General features: G+C 36.7%; 1 pseudogene; it reads right to left on the bottom strand.

Moving 5' to 3' along the window:
• LOC108716169 overlaps window positions 1-23252 on the bottom strand; it is a 68001-nt pseudogene that overhangs the window by 1635 nt on the left and 43114 nt on the right.

Raw genomic sequence — 23252 nt, 5'->3', positions numbered from 1 at the left:
TAGTATACAAAATACAGCATTTCTAGCCTTATTCTATTTTAGACTTTACTTCCCCAATAATGTATGTTCATATGGTGTAAGTTTTGGTAGCAATACATGAGGCATAAAAACTGGGTACAGGGGAACACCCAGTAACAGAACTAAGGAGGGGCGGGTCCAGGTGCAGGCTGTGCATCTGGTCCCCTCCAGATGCAATTTTCTGTGCCTCCGCATCAGTGCCAGTGTCCAGAGAGCCCCAAGGGGGTGCGAACCCGGGTGCGATCACACCCCCTGCTAGTTACCCCCCTGAACACACCTCCAAATAGAATCCCAGTTTTTCTGTTTAAATCTGGCTCTATGATCTTTGTCCCTGCAGCTGGAGTTAGAAAGAGTAAAGGGGATGTAAAGGCAAAAATAAAATCCAATACAAATCTCTACACAGTCGCCGACTGCTCTACAGGGAAATAAACAAAGCTCCTTGAACACACCTCTTCAGTGCTGCCACCTAAATACAGTAAAAACTCCTGAAAGTTTCTCATATACAAATACTTTTACTCTAGTGTTATAAACACTACGAATTATGTGATATGTGTCTGCCTGAAAGCTCAGGATTCTTCTACCCAAGGAGTGGCAAGTGGTTTCCCTCTATTTCTGTGCTGACTGTTTCAGTTGTCAGCTTGCAGTGTGGAAGCACCAGGGCACAGAAATGCATATAAGTGCAGCATGCCATGCAATGACCTAACAATTTCATCATTCTAGAATTACCTCTGCCACTTTATCAAATATTAAACTAGTGTGTACATATAAGAATTCTGTTAATGTCATTAAATGGTAACCAATTAAAAGTGATTTGAACCAAAGAGAGACCTCTTCCCCTCAGATTGTATTATTTAAAGGAAACCCTTTGACACAAGACTTTTATTATGTTATAGGGAAACCCTTTAACATGGCCACTGCAATTACTCTGCGCATGCGTGTAGGGCATCATTGATTCTAGCTGAGAGCTGGTTACAACATACCACAGGCAGGGCAGGAGACACAAAAAAGCTGTTACACACAACCACACCAATCAGTGCTGAAAGAGAATAAGTACAATGCACTTATTGATCTGTGTATGTCTTAATACTTTCGTCCTGCATCACTTCAGCAACCATGTGATTTGGTTGCTACTGGTGTGCACAGAGGACAGGGCGTTGCAGGGATCAGTGTTTGCAAATATAGTGTATATATAGTAAAAAGTGCTTTTACAAGCTTACTTTATGCACATGCGCCATTCACTGATTCTAACTAACACGCATGCTCATGGTCTTGGTCTGAGTGGAGGAGAGCAGCATTAACACATCACACAAGCAGTTTGTCTGTGCAATGGGCCTAACTCTTTTATAAGACTTAACTTGTCCTTTAAATGCATAGTTACCTCAAAGTCACATATCCATAACAAAGCAATTTAGAAAAATGCCATTCCACGACAGGGCTCATTCATTAACACTACTCTTAATGGAGCAATGAAAGCAAATCGGATTGTTAATGTCAGGTGTCAAATTACACAGCATTAGTGCCTAGATAACATTTGAGTTTGGAAAGTTATTACATTATTACATTTTTCGTGATTTGTGTGGGGGCAGTTTTAGTCTGATAGAAGTCATCAAAGGCTTATTTTTAATTTTACTATTTCAGTTGCTATGCCCAGCATCAGGCGCAATCCTGGCCCCTCTCTCTCTTGCTGATGCCGCCCCTCCCCTGCATGCTCACCTTTTTTGCGCTGGAGTGGGCAGCGTAGCGGAGTACCTCCGCACCATTTCTGCTTCAACTGTATATGTGCCTGCGGGCTCCATGTCAGACCTGAAGAAAATACGAAATGGACAGAAGATGGTGCAGAGGGACTTGCTGCTTCTTACGTTCAGGATACCAAGTAGGAGCGCTAATATAGGTAATGCACTGTGTGGGGAGGGAGGGGTAAAGGGGGCAGATCAAGGGCAGTTAAGAGGGTTGTTATTTCTTGGGGTGGTTAGTTCTCCTTTAAAGACAATACATAAAAGATACAACAAGAATGTATTTGTTGGAGTGAGGGTGGGTGTATGTGTGGGTGTGAGTGGTTGGGCGTGTGGTTGTGTGGGTGTGTGGTTGATAGATTTCAACTATGTTAAAGACTATTTCAATATGACTACAAAATGTAGAAACGGTTCTCACCTGTATGTTTAAAATGGTGTTTTAAAAATGTGTGACTATGGAATAATGAAATGTTGCTGGTTTTATGTGGTTTTATGTTAAATGCTTGACAGACTGAAGCCCAGCTATGGACAACCCCTTGGTAAAATATTTAAAATGCAAAAGAAAAAGACAATTATTAGGAAAACATCTGTGGTTTCACGCTCCAATGCTCAGTGGGCCCAAAAAGATAACAGGAATTCTGCTGAAATGCCTGTGCAATGAAGAGAGAAGGAGGTGCAATATGCATAGGCTTTCATATACAAAAATTAGAGCAATGGAATGAGCATGTTTTAATCCCTGGATAGATCTGGCAATGAAACATCTTGGTTTTATTGATAAAAGGAAGATATATATGTGCAATACATTTCTGTTTGTATATGTATTTACTGCAGATTCAAAAAAACATATTTTCTTTGGTTCCAGAAAATGAGGCAGCATTCTCATTGCACTGCACTGCACTGTGAAAAATCTTCACAGTCTGACTGCAATTCAGTAAAGTAGAGCTGCACAAACTGTTATACCTGTGAGCTACATTCAAATGAAAAGAGTTGAGCAACAAAATCATGAAATAAGTTCCTGGGGGTTTTGGATTGGTAGCCCCTATGTGGACTGGCAGCCTACAGAAGGCTCTGTTTGGCAGTACGTCTGGTGTTTATGCAAATCTTGCCTCTTAACCAGGAATTCAAAAACAAGCACCTGCTTTGAGACCACTGGGAGCAGAATCCAAGAAAAATGTTGCTCACAAGCCACTGGTTGGGGATAACTGCACTAAAGGAAATTGGGGTTATGGAAGGCTTGTGTTGGCAGTTCACACGTCTAATACGGTTTGTTTAAATTATTATTATTATTAATAACACATATGTAAAAAATGTCTGCAGCTGAGCTGATATGAGACATACAGTTAAATCCTGTATTACTCTATTTTCCTTCAAGCCATTATTTCTGAAAAAATCAAATTCTCACTTGGAAGCAGGCATGTATCAGTACACCATTTACAGGGTTACAATGAAGGCAGCTCATTTTATTAACATAGCTTTTCTCCGTGACAGTGAAAAACTCACAAACTAGAAGTTGTCAAGGAGAACAAAATTTATTTGGAATGATTGGAGAGATTTTCTGAGTTCCTGTACTTTGTTAACACAATTAAAATTGCCAAACTTTTTCACTCCCTCGCAAGAGCTACTGATCTGTGAAATTAGTTATATCAAAATGGATTTGGCTGACAAGAGCAGATTGTTAATAACAGCAACATGCATATGAGATGGGCTATACCTACACCGCTTCAACAGATTTCTACATGAAGGGAAGATGTTTAAAAGGGCACTGAAATTATTACATTTACTAGCTCTGCAAGAAAGCCATTGTTGTTAGTGTTGTATTTTAACTGCCAAGATATTAAAATAACTAGCATTTGTGTAGTAATTATAATGATTAAAATAAAAGTACAATTTGCATGGCATGTGTCCCTACCACATCAAGTGATGAACTTTTCATAGTTATGAAAACCAGAGATGGCCACAAATAACATATGCAGTTCATATATATATATATATATATATATATATATATATATATATATATATATATATATATATATATATATATATATATATATATATATACAGACATAAGTACTGAGCAGGACTCATTTCTCATACTCATTTTTTTTATACCTCAAATAAACTCACAACTCGAATGTTTTCTTATTTATGTAAAAACTGTAATGTAAACATCAAATCAGTGTAGTTGGTGTGAAAAACTTGAATACTCAAATTGATAGAGTTTTCTGTGGAAAAAAAACTTGAATCGCTCAAATTTATCGAGTTTTCGAGCGAAACCCACCAAAAAACTTAGAACAGACCACTTCCATTGACTTCTACATGACCTCGAGTATTTTCAGATTTGAGCTATTTTCAGCTTCAGGGTATAATAAATGTTGAAAAATGTGGGGTTTTGTTCAACTTGAAAAATTTGAGTTTTGACTGAAATGAAAAGCTAATTGGTACAAGATTACAGCTAGGAGGAGACATTGGAGTCTAACTATCATATACAAAACTTGTAACTGACTCTGAGAGTCAGGCAAAGCAGCCAGACAAGCACAGTAACTTCTGGTACATTTAATACAACATCACAGGTGGGTGTGGCCTGTCCTATAATTACTCTCAGCTTAGACAGGAAGAGGAACAGGAGTGAGTCATAAGATAATGGCAAAACAGCAGGAATGCCCTTAACCAAAATGGCCACACAAGCAGGTTACTACAATAAGAATAGCCATATCACCTAAAATGATCATATTTATATAAGTTTTGCATACTTTTCTTTCTCTACAATCATTATAAGTGCAGCATTATATTTCTCAGCCATTTGCAAAAACTTCCATTTATGAACCTGTAGTGTTTAACAGCAGCTCTTTTAGCAAAGGTTTGTTCATGTTTATTACTATGCAGCACAGGGGACATTAGAGGGCGCCCTCTATAGCAGGCCACATACTTTGCCTTAGCCATGTGGAGCAGAGCTGGCCACTTCTATTCTTGTTTGTATATGGCAATAAGCTTTGTTCTTATTGGTTCAGGAATGTGACTGACAGTGTTGCTTCACAGAATGGTTATTTTATCTGTTTTGTGGAACAAAACTGTCATTTTGTGGAAAGAATGAATCCTGTACTATAAAATCTTGCTTTCTGTCACAGATATCTATTTTGTCAGTCAAATCTAGCTTGACAAGCACTAGTTAGTTACACTATTATATATTATGTCCAACTTTGTTTTTACATAATTCATTCTGTAAGTAACTTTGCACATAAGATCGTCCGTTACATGGAGGTTATATATTTGTGCCACAGATTGCTTGTTAAACTGTACAGAATGGAGTTTGTGATATAATGACATCCTTTTGTGCACTTACCTGATTTTGTTTTCATTCTTTAATAGAAATAAGTCTTTTGTATATTTTTTTTCTCTGTGTATGGTCACAAATACTTATATAACATGAGAGACATTCATTCTGTGTATTAGGGATAGTTTTGTATACAGAATGTATTTGGGACAAACGGCACCCCATACATTTTGTGGTCTCTTTATGCCATCTTTTATACACTACTTTTGCAATATTTTCAGTCATGTTGTTCTCCGAGTTGCTATGTGTTTACAAAACATATAATAAATTTGCACAAAGGAAAACACTGTTCCCGAGAACGGTTGCTGTCATTGCTATTATTCTTTCCAGTATGGTGAGAGTCTGCACAATATTTATGTTGCCAAAATAGCATAATGTGCACCAAGTGACATTGCAGCCAATAGTGACAAGCTCCAAATGCACGTACATGAGATTAGATAAATGTATATGTGATGCAAAGATAATGTATTCAAATCCATATTGTAGCAGGGGCCATGAACCCCTAAACCTGTACCAATATGGCTAAAATAAGGTGCAATTAAAAGGTCTCCTTTAAAGAATGTCACTGATTATAAAATCTTTAAAATTGTCTTTTAGTATTTCTTTCTCAAATCAAGATAAAATAGGACCATAATCATTAAGGTGTATTTCACAGATTTCTTTGAAGACAGTTTCTTCAAAGGAAGTTAAAAACCTGCCTTAACTAAATTTGGAAATGAAGGAAAGGCTGTCTTAGCATGGCCTTGTGAGATAATTGCATACAAAATTTCTCAAATATAAAATACATTGCCAGGCATTAGAGGCTGAAAAGCGACTTCACTTTGCTCTTTCGATATATTTAAAAGTTCAGAAGAAAAAAAAAATCAATAATATGATTTCTTAAAGAGATACTGACATCAGAAATTAAAGGGCATGTAAAGGCAAAAAAATAAAATCCCATTTTTACTTTCTTTAATGAAAAAGAAACCTATCTCCAATATACTTGAATTTAAAAATGTGTACCGTTTTTATAAGAAACTTGATTGTATGCAGTGAAATTCTCCATTAATTTACTGCTGTGAATAGGAATTGTCAGATGGTCCCTAACTGCTGAGCAGGGAAACAATCATACTTATGAACAGCAGGGGGTGCTCCTGCCTTACTTCCCAGCCATGCAGAACTCAAGCAGCTTTGTTTATGACGATCCCTAAGCAGCACAGACCACACTGAGCATGTGCACAGTCTTAGTCTCGCAAAGATGTTTAACAAAGTTAAAAGATGGTGACCCCCTGTGGCCAACTTTGAAAGCATAAATTATTTGTTTGATTAGGCTTGTTGTGCAGTAAGTTCATGTTTATGTTATCAAGAAAATCAGATGAAAAATCTGAAAGAATTGTGAAAATCTGTTTTTTTCCCACAAAGCAACTTTTTGGGAAAATGTAATAATAATTAAGCATAAAAAAACCAGACCGGATTTGATCGGAGTTTGTAGCAGTAAATATTGGGATATATTTGGAATTTGATAAATAACCCCTTCATACATATTCATATTTCATATTCATATATGTACATTCATATTTTAAAAATTAGTTTTTTAATGTCAGTATCATTTTAAGGCTATGTGTCACTGGTATGCTGGTATAGGGCTAGAGGCAACATAACGTCCATTTGCCCTCAGTGAGAAACTGTCTAAAATGTAACAATAGAAAAAGAAAAAGAGGATTTGAACAAACACAAACTAACAGATTGTCAGCTACAATGCCGATCTGTCACTTGAGCAAATGGATTTGTCTAGATCTCAATTTAGTATAGGTCATGGCAAATCATGCTGTAGAAGCTACTGTAGTTCAAATTGTGCCCCGCCAATCACAGAAATATATCTTCTAGAAAAGAAAATGAGACTTTAAAATAACTTAACTGCAGCAAAAACTTACAGCACTCAGAGGTCTAAGAAGGTACAAATAAATTAGGGATGCACCGAATCCAGGATTCAGTTCGGGATTCGGCCAGGATTCAGCCTTTTTCAGCAGGATTCGGATTCGGCCGAATCCTTCTGCCCGAGTGAACCGAATCAGAATCCAAATTTGCATATGCAAATTAGGGGCAGGGAGGGAAATCACATGACTTTTTGTCACAAAACAAGGAAGTAAAAAATGTTTTCCCCTTCCCACCCATAATTTGCATATGCAAATTAGGATTCGGTTAGGTGTAATCCGGCTGAATCCAAAATAGTGGATTCGGTGCATCCCTAAAATAAATATACACAATTGCTAGCTCAAGTGCATAAAAACATTGATTCTTATTAAATATACACCAACAGTTAATATCATTTCATTGATAAGTGCTTTCAGTAAATTTTTAACATTAAAGGGGCAGTTTACCTATAAGTTAACTTTTAGTATGTTATAGAATGACCAATTCTATGCAAATTTTCAATTGGTCTTCATTAATTATCTTTTATTGTTTATTCGTTATTTGCCTTCTGCTTCTGACTCTTTCTAGCTTTCAAATGGGGGTCACTGAACCCAGCTAATAAACAAATGCTCTGTAAGGCTACACATTCTATTGTAATTTACTTTTTATTACTCATCTTTCTATTCTGTCCCTCTCCTATTCATATTCCAGTCTCTTATTCAAATCAGGGTAGTTAGGACCCTATCAACCAGATGGCTGAAACTGCAAGCTGGAGATCTGCTGAATACAAAGCTAAATAACCCAAAACCCACAAATAATAAAAAATGAAACCCAATCGCAAATTATCTCATAATATCCCTCTCTATATCATACTCAAAGTTAACGCAAAGTTGAACAACCCTTTTAAGAAACAAAAAACACAAGACTGACCAAGTGCACAGGACAGTTGTAAATATATGTCACAATCATATACAAGTTGACTAGACCGGATATATGCTATAGCTTTATTTATTACGTTACAGTTTCCTCATCATTTCTTAATCAAGTTTTGAAAAAGACTGCACTGGTTGGAAAATCATTATTTTATAAGCTCCGTACACACATACACTGGGGAGAGAACATCAAACCTGTGAATAAACACGGTTTTTATAAATTATTTATTTATCAAGGGTTGAACTTTAGGGTGGATCCCTATCTAACAGTACTTAAAAGATGTTGAGTAAATGCATGGCAGTGATCCAGCATGGCTGCAAACTCGAGACACCTGAGTGAACTAAACACTAGCAGGTAGCATCAGCCAGTAACAAATCACTGCTGGAGAAATACATAAATAACATATCAAATAAACAAATGCTACCTGAAAACTTGACACTGCAACCTTGACTTATAAACAGAGCTAGGTACAACAAATAGGACCAACCTCATGAGCACCTAGTGTTTTGAAGTCTGTCCTAGGGAACTTTGGCTCTTGATCTTCTCTGTTAATAAATCCAGAATGCAATGAAACTCACAGAGCATGCTGTAAGATATATTTATTGAAAGAGAGTGCTTAAATACAAAAAATGTAAGATTAGTGCATCATGTATGATGGACATAGAGATAAAGAAGAGCGATTGATCAATGCACATTCCCTGGTCCCCTGTCATATAAGTAATCTATGCAGATGCATGTATTTACAAAGATAGAGGTTTTTTTAGTTACAAAATTATGATCATAAGATTGATAAGCCCATATGGAGGTCCCTAACTATTTACCTCTGGTCATAATACTCAAATGCTAATGCCTCCCTGCATAAAAGCATTACCTGAAATAATGGTCTGCCAACCTGGGCATTGGTTTCAACCATAAGGCTTAGTCCTCCACCGCCATTAGCTTTCAAAGGATTAGCTTTTCAAAGCATTGATCAATCTCTCTTCTTTTTCTCAATGTCTGTAGTTAATTTGGCCAGATCAATAGCACTTCCATTGAATTTTAGTATATATTTTTATTTAGCCACAACCTTTACTTTTTGCATCTTGTATTGTAGCAGATCTATTCTGTTTGGAAGTTTAGCAGCTATGCTGCAGCCCAGGCTTCCATGTGATTGTAGCACCCCCACACCTGTCCCATTAAATGGTGGCCCCATGCCTTTGGAAATGGGAGTTGGTCTGGGTAGTCTCTCTCTCTTAAAAGCCGTAAGCGGGGAAGGATTAATCTTATGGAACCAATGCTGTGGTCTAGGCTATCTCTCCCCTTTGAAAGCTAATGGCGGGGGAGGACTAAGCCCTATGATTGAAACCAATGCCCAGGTCGGGAGATCTTTATTTCAGGTAGTGTTTTTATGCCGGGAGGCTTTAGCATTTGATATTATGACCAGAGGTAAACAGTAAGGGACCGTCATATGGGTTTTACCTTGATGTGGTATGGTGGCTTATCAATCTTATGATCAATTTGTAACTAAAAAAACTCTGTCTTTGTAAATACATGCATCTGCATAGATTACTTATGTGACATGGGACCAGGGAATGTGCATTGAACAATTTCTCTTCTTTTTCTCTATGTCTGTAGTTAATTTGGCCAGATCAGTAGCACTTCCATTGTATTTTAGTATAAAAAAAATTTCAGCCATGGAGTGCTCCCACAACCTTTCTATTTTGCATAATGTATGATGGCTGTAGGACATAATGCTATTGTTGAGAGCAAGTGGGTGGGTAAGTCTTCTTTTGGAAATTCCCATGTATAGCAGGATTGCTGTATTGAGTTAGGTGGATAAAATGTTCAAGACCTCTGGGAGAGAGTAGCTGGGAACATTTGTTTTTATTTATGTACACACAGTTTTGTTCATAAAACAATATTGTAAGTGTTTTTATTATTTATTGCAAATTCATAAAAATCCAAGAACCAAAAATCATAAGCTCTGTGAAGTTTTCCAAACACAGCAATGTCTTCTAAACCCAATGCAAATGAAGTGCTTGGAAGCTTGCACTGCCTGTGTTAATACTAAAACATAGTATACGTTCCTTAGTCAAGGGCTCACTGCAAATCAGATTCAATTTTGAAAGGTTCAATATTTGCATTTCAAATGCTGGCTGAAAAGTCTTTGAAAGAAGCACTGGAAGCACCCCACAGGCACAGAAGAAAAACATTAAATTATTTCAAAAACCCAAACAGGATATGCAGGAGATCCTTTCTAAATGAAAATCCCTTTACAAGACAATAGCACTTGAAAGCAAAAGCCAGAGTGAGAGTATTTTATAAAGCAGTAGGATCTTTATAAAAGAGAAATATTGAAGAGAAATTGTATTTGCCTTAAATAGAACCTATTTTTTGTTAAAAATCATCATACGTTACACTTTAACGCTATTTTGATAAAATGCTATTCAGGCATACCGGCAGAGACACACAATTATCAACTTTCATTAACTTTCAACCCAATGGCAGTTCTTATTGGCAAGCTACAAGGACCTTCAATGTTTAACATGTCCAGAGCCACTTACTGATTGCAACTCACAATTCAGAGTGGTTACTGAGCATGTTAGACATTGAAGGTCATTGTATACAACTATTATGGAGAGCGAGATGACAACCTAGGTTTTAACATAAGCAAACTAATTTTGTTACAACCCCAGTAATTTGCATAACCAACTGGAAAGCATGATGTACTAGCCCAGAAAAGGACATATGGCAATAGTGCATTTTAGCAGCTTTAATGATACTAATCAATTACAAGTATAATTATTATTAGCAGAGCACACAATATTATTGATGATTCAGAGCACACAGCTGACATCTGCATTTCTAAATGCATAAGGGATATAACAGATAATACATCTTCTATTTAATACATTGTCACAGTTCCACATTTTATTTGTGCATTTTTATAATTGTTTACTCATTTCTATTCCAATAGCCTACACTTCCAAATTGAAGTGCGTATTTCTTCCAGATTAAAACAGTGTTTTTATAAACTATATAAGACAAGTTTTACTCTGTTGAGTTTTAAGACTGCCTGGGTATGGAAGTGGGCAACATTTTATGATGACACAGAAGATGGACTAAGAGTTTTGAACATGCATGTGTGTATAACAAAATGATTACAGGTTTTAATTGATTTTTATTTTTAGGTTTTTATTTTTACATTATATGTTTACAATCACCAATATTCCACAGTCAAAAAAATGATAGGTACACAATCTTTTTATTCATTCTGACAGAAAAGGTGATAACCATGAAATATGTATACTGGATAGCATAAAGTGTCTTACATTAAAACAGGCTAATTCAAAATAAGAAAGCAAAGAAAAGCAAGAAAGAAAATAATACAATTACAAATATTAGATAAGATCTTGCTAAGTAGGCTAAAAACCTCTAAACCTACATCTAAAACTACTGTCAATAGTAATGTTCTCTATCTATCCATGGTCACCAAATTCGACAAAAGGATTGATGCCTGTCCAAGGTAATACAAAACTGGTTGCGTTCTGGCCATGACCACCAAATGAGGAACCTTGTTCCCGGAAAAGAACAGCCTCTGAAACAATTGTTAAAATTAAGCTATTTGGCCTGGTGTCATATACCAACAAAACAGAACAGTATAGCCTGCTTCTAATAAAATTGTATTAATGGAGCTTCTCCAGAGATTGACAGGAACAAGATTGGTCCCACTTATGGGACAAATCTTGTTCCTGTCAACAACCTTTTACCTAGATCAGCTTCCCATGATCTGGAATGTAATTGTGCAGTTTTATTTATAAAGACCAGTATGAATCATCGGTGGAAATCAGATAAATTTCAACTGGAGAACAGAAAGTGTATTTGGGATGCTAGGAGTATTAGGGAGGTGAATTGTTGGCTAAAACATCTAACATATAAGAACATATAGGGGTCATCAGAGACTGTAAAGAGGTACATTAATGAATATTTATAATGCAGTGTACATAAATAGCATCCTTTAACCTGCACTGGCACTGGCACAGTGAGCCTCGATTTTAGTTTGCAGATTTGAATCAATAACGTTCAATAATGCCAATTTCTTCAACACACAACTGTTTTTCAACAGTTTACAAATTGTCTTCCTTTATTGACTTACAATGCTTTAGACATTTAATGCTGGGTGATACATCATTAGGGTTAAGCGTTTTCTCTCTTGTTAATAAAAAATATAAATAAAAACCACTAAATTGAAAACATACTATACTAACAGGTAGTGCTGACATTACTTTTACTCTTTGGTTAGATGCTTTAGCATGAAGGCATTACTTGTTTTGGCCATGTAATTTTCCAGCAACAATATATCTGCATTTATACAAAATCTGTAGTACCAATTCATAATACAAAAGTAAATTATTATATTACTTCAACACCCAACCCAGAAATAGCAACACTATAAAAAGGAGTTGCTGGAAGATTTGTGGTACTGCCTTTGCCCCTCCATGCTGCAAGTGTTTGAATGCTTTAACTCCGTTATTCCAGAAATGTTTGGCCTTGCAAAACATACGCCCATGTGCATTCTAGCAACCCATAAGACTGCCATATGTTAACTTAACTTTCTTCAAAAACAACCTCAACTTCATGGTTTTCTTTTCACATTTTTCCACTTGCACACTTAACCATATCCTCTATATATCAACTTATAGTTTACCCATACCGCCTGAAAAGGACCTTTGGCAGTTTCCAAATAAATTATCTATCTTTCATTTTTGGCAATTGTTCATCTTCTCTCATGTGTGTTTTGTATTTCAAAATGAGGTTTCATGTTTGAGTGGCAAAAAGAACCCACATTTATTTATATACAATACTGTATATATGTAACATCCATCATCATCAACAATCCAAACAAACATACTTACTTATTTAGACCCATTTACTAGCCATGACTAATTTTTTCACTTCATTCAAATCTATCAGGATGTGCATTTAAAGGGTTAAATCACCCCATCACACATTTTTGTCGTGTCAGGTTGTATTTTCAGTTTCTAATTAGCTTATGTTTGTGACAATTTCTAATACTATTCTAGTCTGCCATTACAAACCCAGGATGCGTTCTAGGGTCATTTACCATAACAACTACATAGGTGTTGTTAGAAAAAACAGCATTAGCTATCATGCAGCACAAAGATCAAAACATGAAGCAAAGCAGTATCCCCATGCTATGTTTTTGAAAGTTTGAATTACATTGAATTTTCTCTGTGTAGCCAATGCCATTTTTGATGTTACTGTCACGGTCTATAAGTGTGTCTCAAAAGCCTAAACATATTTTTCCCCCTTAGATGCCAAAAAATCTTGACAATTTTTGTATAATGGAACCTAATTCAGTCCATGGTGGCCCTGATGAGACAAACCCACATGGGGATGTGGCTAAACAACCAAGTGGGTCAGCTACCACCTCCAGGCATGGCTTACGTAGTTCAAGTAGAAGAACAAGAAGTTCTTCAAGCCAAGTCAATCCACTAAGGTCAGAAGATGACATCCATTCAGACCACACATACAATATGTCAATCCAGTGGATGATGACGATAGGCAGGAGGCCAAGGGTTTAGCTCTGAAGAAAATGTTGCACTCATCACAACTATCATTGAAAGATATGATGATCTGTTTGGAACTGGCAAGGTCAAACATCCTATTCCCAAAAATCAGCCTGCTGGAATAAAGTCACAGTATCTGTCAACAGTGTGAGCAGTGTAAGCAGAAGCACTGATGGAGGCAAAAGCATTCATCAAATGCAAATTATTTGAATGTTGATTGAATGAAATTGATTTCTGTTCCGAAAATAATAATAGTCACAAGTACAATCTATTGTACCGAAGACGTTAGGCAAACCTCCTCAGACATAAAAGTCCCTTTTCACTTTCAGCCACTCCTGTCTGGTGTTATGAAAATTGATAAAGAGAGGACAGCTTTTTTTAAGGGCTTATAGAACTTGAGTCAGTGATCAAGAGAAAGTGGATTGAGCCATGCTGCTGACAAGCTCTTCTGATGACTGAAAGCTGCCAGATGCCAGAAAATGACAGGTTGCAAAATAACTTGGTGAAGCCCAGAACTGACCTATTTGTAGGTGCCAAAGGATAAATATCATTTTGGATAGATTCAAGAGGCATTGGCTATTAAGTAGATTTCTATTAGACTCCCTAAGGCAGCCATCATGGCCATGGCGCTATATAGCCTCGGGGGACGTTGAGGGACAAAAGGCAGAGGTGCCATAGCCTCTCCTGAGCAGTGTGATGCAGCAGGGGAAGCAGCAACCCCTCAGCTGGAAACCCGAAAATTCTCCATTGTATAACGCCAAAATTGAACGGTTTTTATGGTCCTGTTTGCTGTGGCCAATTTTAGCATTAACACTTACAGATCAGGGTTTTAAAAACAACATTGAAAATGAGCTTAGCACATTCAACTTGCAAAGATGAAGGGTTAACAGTCATATGCAAACAATTGTAGATGATTAAATGGTTTACATGGTGTATTAGTGAGATCCATTGAAAGGGAATTGATTAAGAATGATTAGTGATGATAACTGTTGAAACAATCTGTGTGGAGATGTTTTTGTTAACATATAAGATATGAATTTTAATATCTTTTTGAAGGTTTGTCTCGATAGTTTTAGAAAGTGACCAATAACCCAGAAAACTAAATATAGTGAAGTGTGATGTTAAAGGAGAAGGAAAATTAAAAAAAAATAACCTCCCTCTTTCGATTCGCCATTACCTCCCTCTTGAAACGCTGCATTGAAAATTGCAATGACGTTACCACTTTTGTGCTCTTCCATGCCAAAATTTTTCTGTTTATCTGTTTAAATGTGGCTCCATGATCTTTGTCGTTGCCACTGGAGTTAGAAACATTAAAGTGAATGTAAAGGCAAATACGAACCTCTACAGTCGCAAACTACTTTACAGGGAAACAAACAAAGTTGCTTGAGTTCTGCACAGCTGGGAAGTAAAGTTGGGGGGAGGAGTGCTGTTCAAAAGTTTTATCATTTCCCTGTACAGCAGCTAGGGACCGTCTGAAGTTTCCTATCCTAAACGAAGGAGGAAGGTTTTTTTTGGCTACTTCGACCTTCGACTATGACTTGGACTCGAACGATTCGAACTAAAAATCGTTTGACTATTAGACCATTCGATAGTCGAAGTACTGTCTCTTTAAGAAAAAACTTCGACCCCCTAGTTCGCCACCTAAAAGCTACCGAACTCAATGTTAGCCTATGGGGAAGGTCCTAACTTTTTTTGGTCGAAGGATAATCCTTCGATCGTTGGATTAAAATCCTTTGAATCGTTCAATTCGAAGGATTTAATCGTTCGATCGAAGTATTTGGGCAAAATCCTTCGACTTCGATATTCAAAGTCGAAGGATTTTCATTCCCCAGTCGAATATCGAGGGTTAATTAACCCTCGATATTCGACCCTTAATACATCTGCCCCATAGTGTTTTTGACAGCTGAATAGAAATTGGAGTTGATGTGAGGCCCTTTCCAACAGGCCTGGACTGGCAATCTGTGGGTTCTGGCAAATGCCAGAGGGGCTGCTATAAGGTGCCATAGAAAGTCAGTATTTAGTGGGCTGATGGGGGCTGTTCGGGCCTCTATGAGGGCTGATTGGGCCTCCTTGTACCTGAAATGCCAGGGCCTATTTTAATTCTCAGTCTGGACCTGCTTTCCAAGTATGGCTTTTCAATCACCAAAGGGTTGGTAGGGTAAAAATAAAAATAGTGATGCAGTACTAGTCAAGTGTAATACACACACTTATTTCCAAAAAACGAAATATGAATGAATATGTCATAAATAAAAATAAGACAAATAGGTGATACATTTTGAATCAATGTATTTTGCATAAACAATTCGAGATATAAAAAAAACCTGACAAACCTTTAAAACTCAACCTTTGATAAATAACCACCTATATGTATAAAAATAACCCTTTTTGCATTTTTATAATCTAAAATCCTTAATTCTCTCATTGATGTGAAATAAATAAGGGCAAATCTGACACTTTGCCTTCAAGCAAACATTTGTATTTGTGTTGTCAAATAATGTGTAATGCCTGGCCCGGTAGAGTAACTGAAGGATAAATACATTATTTCTATTAAGCTAATCAGTTTGGTGCTTGCATAGAGAATATGCAATCACAATGTTAAGTCTTAATCCTTTCACTCACACAGCACTAGTTGCACAAGTGATGGGATGCAAATATCTTGGTAGAATTACAACCTTCCCTTTATACTTTTGCTTGTCAGAATATACTTTAGAAAGAGATTTATCCAGATAAAAATGTGGACACAGCTTACCATCAAACATGCCTCCTCAGACATTTAATTGGCCTGACTCACCTGTTGCTACAGTATTTATTAAAATGTAAGATTAAACTTTTTTTTAAATCTGCAGGTTAAAGCCATACAGCAGCTCATACATAATAATTTTTCTGTGCACATAAATATTTATGCTATTATATTTTTCAAGGTCCAGTTATGTATACAGGTATAGGATCCCTTATCCGGAAACCCAATATCCAGAAAGCTCCGGATTACAGAATGGCTGTCTCAGATAGACTCCATTTTATCCAAATAATCCAAATTTTTAAAACTGATTTCCTTTTTCTCTGTAATAATAAAACAGTAGCTTGTACTTGATCTTGTACAATCCTTATTGGAAGCAAAACCAGCCTATTGGGTTTATTTAATGTTTAAATGAATTTCTAGTAGACTTAAGACATGAAGACCCAAAATACGGAAAGATTTGTTATCCGGAAAACCCCAGGTCCCGAGCATTCTGGATAACAGGTCCAATACCTGTATTTCCTAAAACATTTTCTTCTTATCTAATGCTGACCCTTTAAGTTACCATCCCTGTATTTACTAGCTAAGAATAAATGAAACCAAGACTAAAAACACACATATTGTTTAATGGTAAATGATACATATTCCTCACGCCCCTTTTTGTAAAGCTGACAAAAGTACATGCTCTTTCTACTAAATCGATAGTCCTTGAATAAGCAAGGGGCACGAGGGAAGCATCCTGATTTAACCTTTCATAATTCAGCACATGTAAAAGGGATTGTTTTGACTTATGGCATGAACTTACTGACAGTCTTTTTCCTGGAACTATTTCAATATGACAATGCCCACTCGCTGAAGCATGAATTCACTTGAGCGTGTATCACCCAAAACAGCATGTGTACATAAATCACATGAACAAAATATTCCAAATGGCAAGTTACAGTTAGTCACTTCCACTATTTATCTGCTGTTCCTAACATACAACGTTCTTTACTTACATTAAATTTGATGATGTCATATATCAAGTAACAAGGTACTACTTGAATAAGACATGGCATTAAAAATGGCAGATGCTGTTCACCTTTATTTCAAAAAAAGTTAAATTATGTTACAACATGAACTATTATTTGATTCATTAAGCACTGCATTTATATACATTTCGGTAGATAGATAGATAGATAGATAGATAGATGGTAGATAGATAGATAGATAGATAGATAGATAGATAGATAGATAGATAGATAGATAGATAGAGATATAGATATATATTATCATCTATTTATGGAAGCACATTATCCAGAAGGGTCATTCCCACAATGAACTAAACAATCATTACCTGATCCCTTTATAATAATCTGACAATGCGCCATCTTCTTCATTTAGGTAATCTTCAGGAAGAGAGCGGTGTGTTGGCGCAATCTGCCGGTCCAAACAACTGCGCATGCGCCAAAAGCCACAGAAATTGCTAAAGCGCTTGAAGAAGACCTGAAGATTACTGAAGAGAAGAAGATGGCGCCCGTGAACTCTGATGACCTGAATTTGCGATGAGGGGTAAGTAAAGAGTTTGGGCCATTTAGCCAAGTAACACCTAGGCTGGGGGGGGCATGGAGGGGGGTCTATGTAGGGTAGGGGGGGTAGGGGATTTTAATAAAAAGGGTTTGGTTCTTCTATAAAGTACAGGTTGGCAGGCTTTCAAAAGCCCATAGAAATGAATGGAGAGTGGCGGAATTTCACTCTAGAGGACTGTGGCAACCTCTAACTTCACTCTTTGATAAATATACCCCTAGTGTGAAATGTAGGAAGAAATTAGATTATGACCCCTAAGCTCTGCTAAAGTTTGTAGTTGCTCTTCATCACGTCAGACTTGTTGAAACAACTCTACAATGATTATGGTATGCAAGCAAACTTCAATACTCAATGCAAAATGTATTAGTAATCTTATTTCAGACACGATATTGGCTTTGGGTGGAATTTCACCTTTAAAGATACTTCATCTAAGGTTTTGCACGCTTGTTATATGAATATATAATTGCCCTGAGTAATACAAAATGCTTTTAAGTTAACCATGAAAAGTCTGTAAAGGTAAATAAAACGTACCCTATCCAAAAGAGGTTGGTCAAGTGATGGTTAAGATCTTTTCTGAATGGGAATTCAAGATTAGTAGCATGAAATACAGAGTTGTATTGATCAATCATACATACTTCACTTTTGCCATCAATTATCATCATATACCTAAAAAATAAAAACAAAACGCAAGTTGCTAACGTTAAGCCATTCTCAGTACAGAATGCAAGAGAATAGCAAATATATTCTGCTGCACTACTATTGAATTCTGAACTGCCTTCCTCGAATTCCTAACAGCACTGACAATCATTTCATATTGCTTAAAGGTGAACTAAAGTCTGAAATAGAATAATGCTAGAAATGCTGTATTTTATATACTAAACACAAATATGAACTTACTGCACCACAAGTTGGCCACAGTCACCATCTTGTAACTTTTAAACAATCTTTGAAAGACCATGCAAATGCTCAGTGTGGTCTAGGCTGCTGTTGGGAGGCTAAATTTAGGGATTGGCATACATTATCAAAACGGCATAAGTCAAATAATATCTACCATAGAAGCTGATACAGCAAGACTGATTAATAATCACAATACCGCAAGACTGATAATAATAATAATAATCAGAATATACAGACTGCACTGGGTCCTGTGTTGTCATGTAATCTAATGTGGATTTTAGAGTTTTTGTATTGTTTATTACAAACTTTCTCCAAATCAGCAGATCCAGTGGCTGCAGCACAATAATATTTTGATGAAAATCCCAGTTTATCTGTTTAAATGTGGCTCCATGATCTTTGTCGTTGCCACTGGAGTTGGAAACATTAAAGTGGATGTAAAGGCAAATATGAACCTCTACAGTCGCAAACTACTTTACAGGGAAACAAACAAAGTTGCTTGAGTTCTGCACAGCTGGGAAGTAAAGTTGGGGGGAGGAGTGCTGTTCAAAAGTTTTATCATTTCCCTGTACAGCAGCTAGGGACCGTCTGAAGTTTCCTATCCCAAACGAAGGGGGAATTTCACTGCATACAGTCAGGTTTCTTCTAAAAAGTTTTTTATAATTAAAGTATATTGGAGATAGCGTAGATTTCTTTTTCATTAAAGAAAGTTAAAATGGGATTTTATTTTTTTTCTTTTACATCCCCTTTAAGGGTGGTGCCTTCCCGTGAATGTGAATCGGTGTTTGGATGGCATACATATCGATTCGGTTTTCTGAAGTCGCCCGAAATGTATGGGTCCCATACAAATAGCTGAAATGTAAGCCTTATGATAATGGACATATGTATATATCATTTATATCTTTATTTTAGAAATAAAGCTTTGTTCTCCTCTTAGATACACCTCTTTGATTCTGGTTTGTGACTGTCTTCTGGTCACCCCCTACTTGGGGTCTTGGAAGCATTCCTGGGGTTGATGTATTCTTAAATACCATAGCCAACGAGATCCTCAAGCACCCCAAGATCAGTGTGCAAGGTTAAATGTAGAAAGTGTCAGTATACCTTAAAGACCAATGCTGAGCAACTAGAGCCAATAAAAGTTGCATACTTGGTCACTCCAGGCTGAGTAAGAAGCTTAATGACCCATGCATGGGGTCCTCAGGAAAATCCCATCAGGCAAGAACCATGTGGCAAACTGATGCAGTCTTTGTCTGAAGGATCCCCATAGGTCCAATTGGGACTAGTGCTTGGTCTTACAAAATAGGGTAGAGTTCCTTGGCAAACAAGCGGTTCTCAATGGGTAATGTCAACTTTAGACAATGTTGATGACAGAGGGCCACCACTAAGAAAGTAAGTAAGTATATTTCAGCAGAGCATAACTTTCATAGACTTAGAGCTTAATATGTTTTTCTTTGGGAAGTGGTCCCACAAGTACAAGGCTTTTTGATTATGCATGGTTCTTGAGAGCACCAGTCAAAACACTTCTGCCATTAACTGTGCAATTTCTAATAAAATGCCTATGATAGCTATGGTATACAACTGTGCTTTGACGATAAAAGAGAGATTGTTTGATACACACACTTTAACTTATATAAATTTCTTTAATGATGATGAACAAGTTCAAATTCTCAACTTAATGTCTATGATTAAGCTACCCATTGAGCATTTACACTGCATCCTATAATTTTCAATGCTCATTTTACCCCTATTATCTCTTTCTACCGCCTGTATAAATAGATGCAAGCAAAAGCCAGTTAATATGTCCTTTTAAAACCTATCAACAATTCAGTATGGGTGATCAAAGCTGAAGTCATTATTAAGATCATTGAAGCAAAATTCAAACTGCAAATGTTCATTGGTTTAAAATGTTTTTTTTTTTTTTAATTTCCATCCGAAAAGACAATTTATGTCTATTCAGTCGACGTGCAGCAAGCATGAAGGTTTTTGGTATGCAATTGAGTTAAATCATGGAGGAAAAAAATGTAATCTGCAGATTCCAGGCAAGGCACTGGTAATTTTATAGTTCACCTTTTGTTCATGCTGCAAGAATTAAAATACTTAAATGAGAAGCTGATAGCTGATAAATGCAGAAAGCACAACAAGCAGGGCTTTTGCCATAGCATACACAAAGGTATTAAACTGATGATGAGGAATGTATACCTCACAGCTGATCTGTTTCAAGCATTATAATAAAATTTGTTGTTCAGTGTTAGCCAGTCACAGGGCAAAAAAATAAAAATGTGGTATTAAGGTGATACCTTTATTGGCTAACTAAGATAATCATAGCAAGGTTTCAGAACATTTGGTTCCCTATTCAAGCTGAATATAATGAAGCTGTAGTGTTCTCAGATATACTGTATATACAACATTTAGCTCATAGATCAAATGACCAACAAAAAGGAATGTCCATCTCTGTGTGAGGTGTTAACAAAGTCATATACAAGGGAACATGGAAGGGACAACCAGGTAAAGTTCAAGATAATGTGGATCAAAATGGATGAATATAAAACAGGGCTAAATGAATGGAGGGATTCCATATGAGCAGTTAGTCTAGTGTCTCAACAACTGTTTGTTTTTCTGACTTGGTGCAAGCATTACAATAGTCATCTCCACTGGTAGCCAGTACATTTGCTTGTTGGCACTCAACTCATTAAGCTTTTGTGTTTAGCTTGTTACTAATGTGAGCCATTTTAAAGGGCAAATCACAACATAAAAAGTAAAGTGCTATCTCGTCTATGCTTATGTCAGTGTATTTTATTTTGAAAGCTGTTTGCAGGTTCTGGACACATGGTGGTTGATTTATCAATGGTCAACACATTTATTAACATGTTCCTGAAGTCTTTAAAGGGATCCTGTCATCGGAAAACATGTTTTTTTCAAAACACATCAGTTATTAGTGCTACTCCAGAAGAATTCTGCACTGAAATCCATTTCTCAAAGGAGCAAACAGATTTTTTTATATTCAATTTTGAAATCTGACATGGGGCTAGACATTTTGTCAATTTCCCAGCTGCCCCTGGTCATGTGACTTGTGCCTGCACTTTAGGAGAGAAATGCTTTCTGGCAGGCTGCTGTTTTTCCTTCTCAATGTAAATGAAGGAGTCTCAGTGGGACATGGGTTTTTACTATTGAGTGTTGTTCTTAGATCTACCAGGCAGCTGTTATCTTGTGTTAGGGAGCTGCTATCTGGTTACCTTCCCATTGTTCTTTTGTTTGGCTGTTGGGGGGAAAGGGAGGGGGTTAATATCACTCCAACTTGCAGTACAGCAGTAAAGAGTGATTGAAGTTTATCAGAGCACAAGTCACATGACTTGGGGCAGCTGGGAAATTGACAATATGGCTAGCCCCATGTCAGATTTCAAAATTGAATATAAAAAAATCTGTTTGCTCCTTTGAGAAATGGATTTCAGTGCAGAATTCTGCTGGAGCAGCACTATTAACTAGTTCATTTTGAAAAAAAAATTTTTCCCATGACAGTATCCCTTTAAAGAATCGGCTCATTTCATTAGGTTTTAACCATTTCCCAATGTGAATTTTTAGGTTTTAGGTTGACTTCCATTGTGATGACCCAGTGTCTATTTACTCTGGTGTATTCCCATACTGCAAAAACTCAGAGGCCGGATCATTGACTCCTGGCTTAAATGCATTTCTGTTTTGTGAATGTGACTGATGTGAACAATGATCAGTTTCTAAAGGCACTGGCACATGAGAACATTAGTCTTCCACCACAAATCTCCTCTTCTGCAGTGACTAATCTCCCCAAAAGCAAGTTCCTCTTGAGGTCACTTTTGCTTTGACACTTTTGGTGATTAAAGCCAGTGGGAAAGCATATGAAGGAGATTAGTCACCCACAGAAGAAGAGAATTGGTCCAGGTGACTAATCTCCACATGCGTCATTGCCCTAAAGCACAATGTAAAAAATGTTGGTGCAATATAGATGATGATAATAGATACCCAAAACTTGCAACCTCAATGGCCAAAGGAATTTAATGGCTCCTTAATAAGTTCATTAAAGAGGAACAGTGATGATTTTTAAATAATCCACTAAACAGGTTTAACACCACTTGTAAATGTAGTGCTGTGCTCTGTAATACTTTTGGACAGAGGACACTACTTTATACTTAGAAATGGACCTGGTTGTCTTGTGTGATTATCCAAAATCTTAAAATAGTCTGGGAGCTAATGTTTATTAAAAAATTATTAAATTATATATTTTCTTTCAAAGATATTTAAATTGACCGGTAAATAATTATCTTGATGTTATTAGTTACAACCAGTGCATATAATTCACTTTCCACCAAAATGGAAAACAAGGCCCTCCAAGTGAAACTTATGTGGGATTTACCTCTACTTCTAAATCGTACTGATCCCTACTCTACCAGGTGACACCCAGTCTACTAATCTATCTGCACTCCCTGTTAGAGCTTTAGGCTGCTCATTAACTACCCTGAGCTTGACTTTTAACTCCTAGAATAAGCTATAACAAAGTCAATCCATCCTAGCTATTCCTACTCAGTTGGGCTGTACACAGTCTC

Source organism: Xenopus laevis, chromosome 5L (assembly GCF_017654675.1).
Source record: "Xenopus laevis strain J_2021 chromosome 5L, Xenopus_laevis_v10.1, whole genome shotgun sequence".
Taxonomy (NCBI): domain Eukaryota; kingdom Metazoa; phylum Chordata; class Amphibia; order Anura; family Pipidae; genus Xenopus; species Xenopus laevis.
The sequence above is the reverse complement of the archived record's forward strand: the minus strand, read 5'-3'. Positions and strand labels throughout refer to the sequence as shown.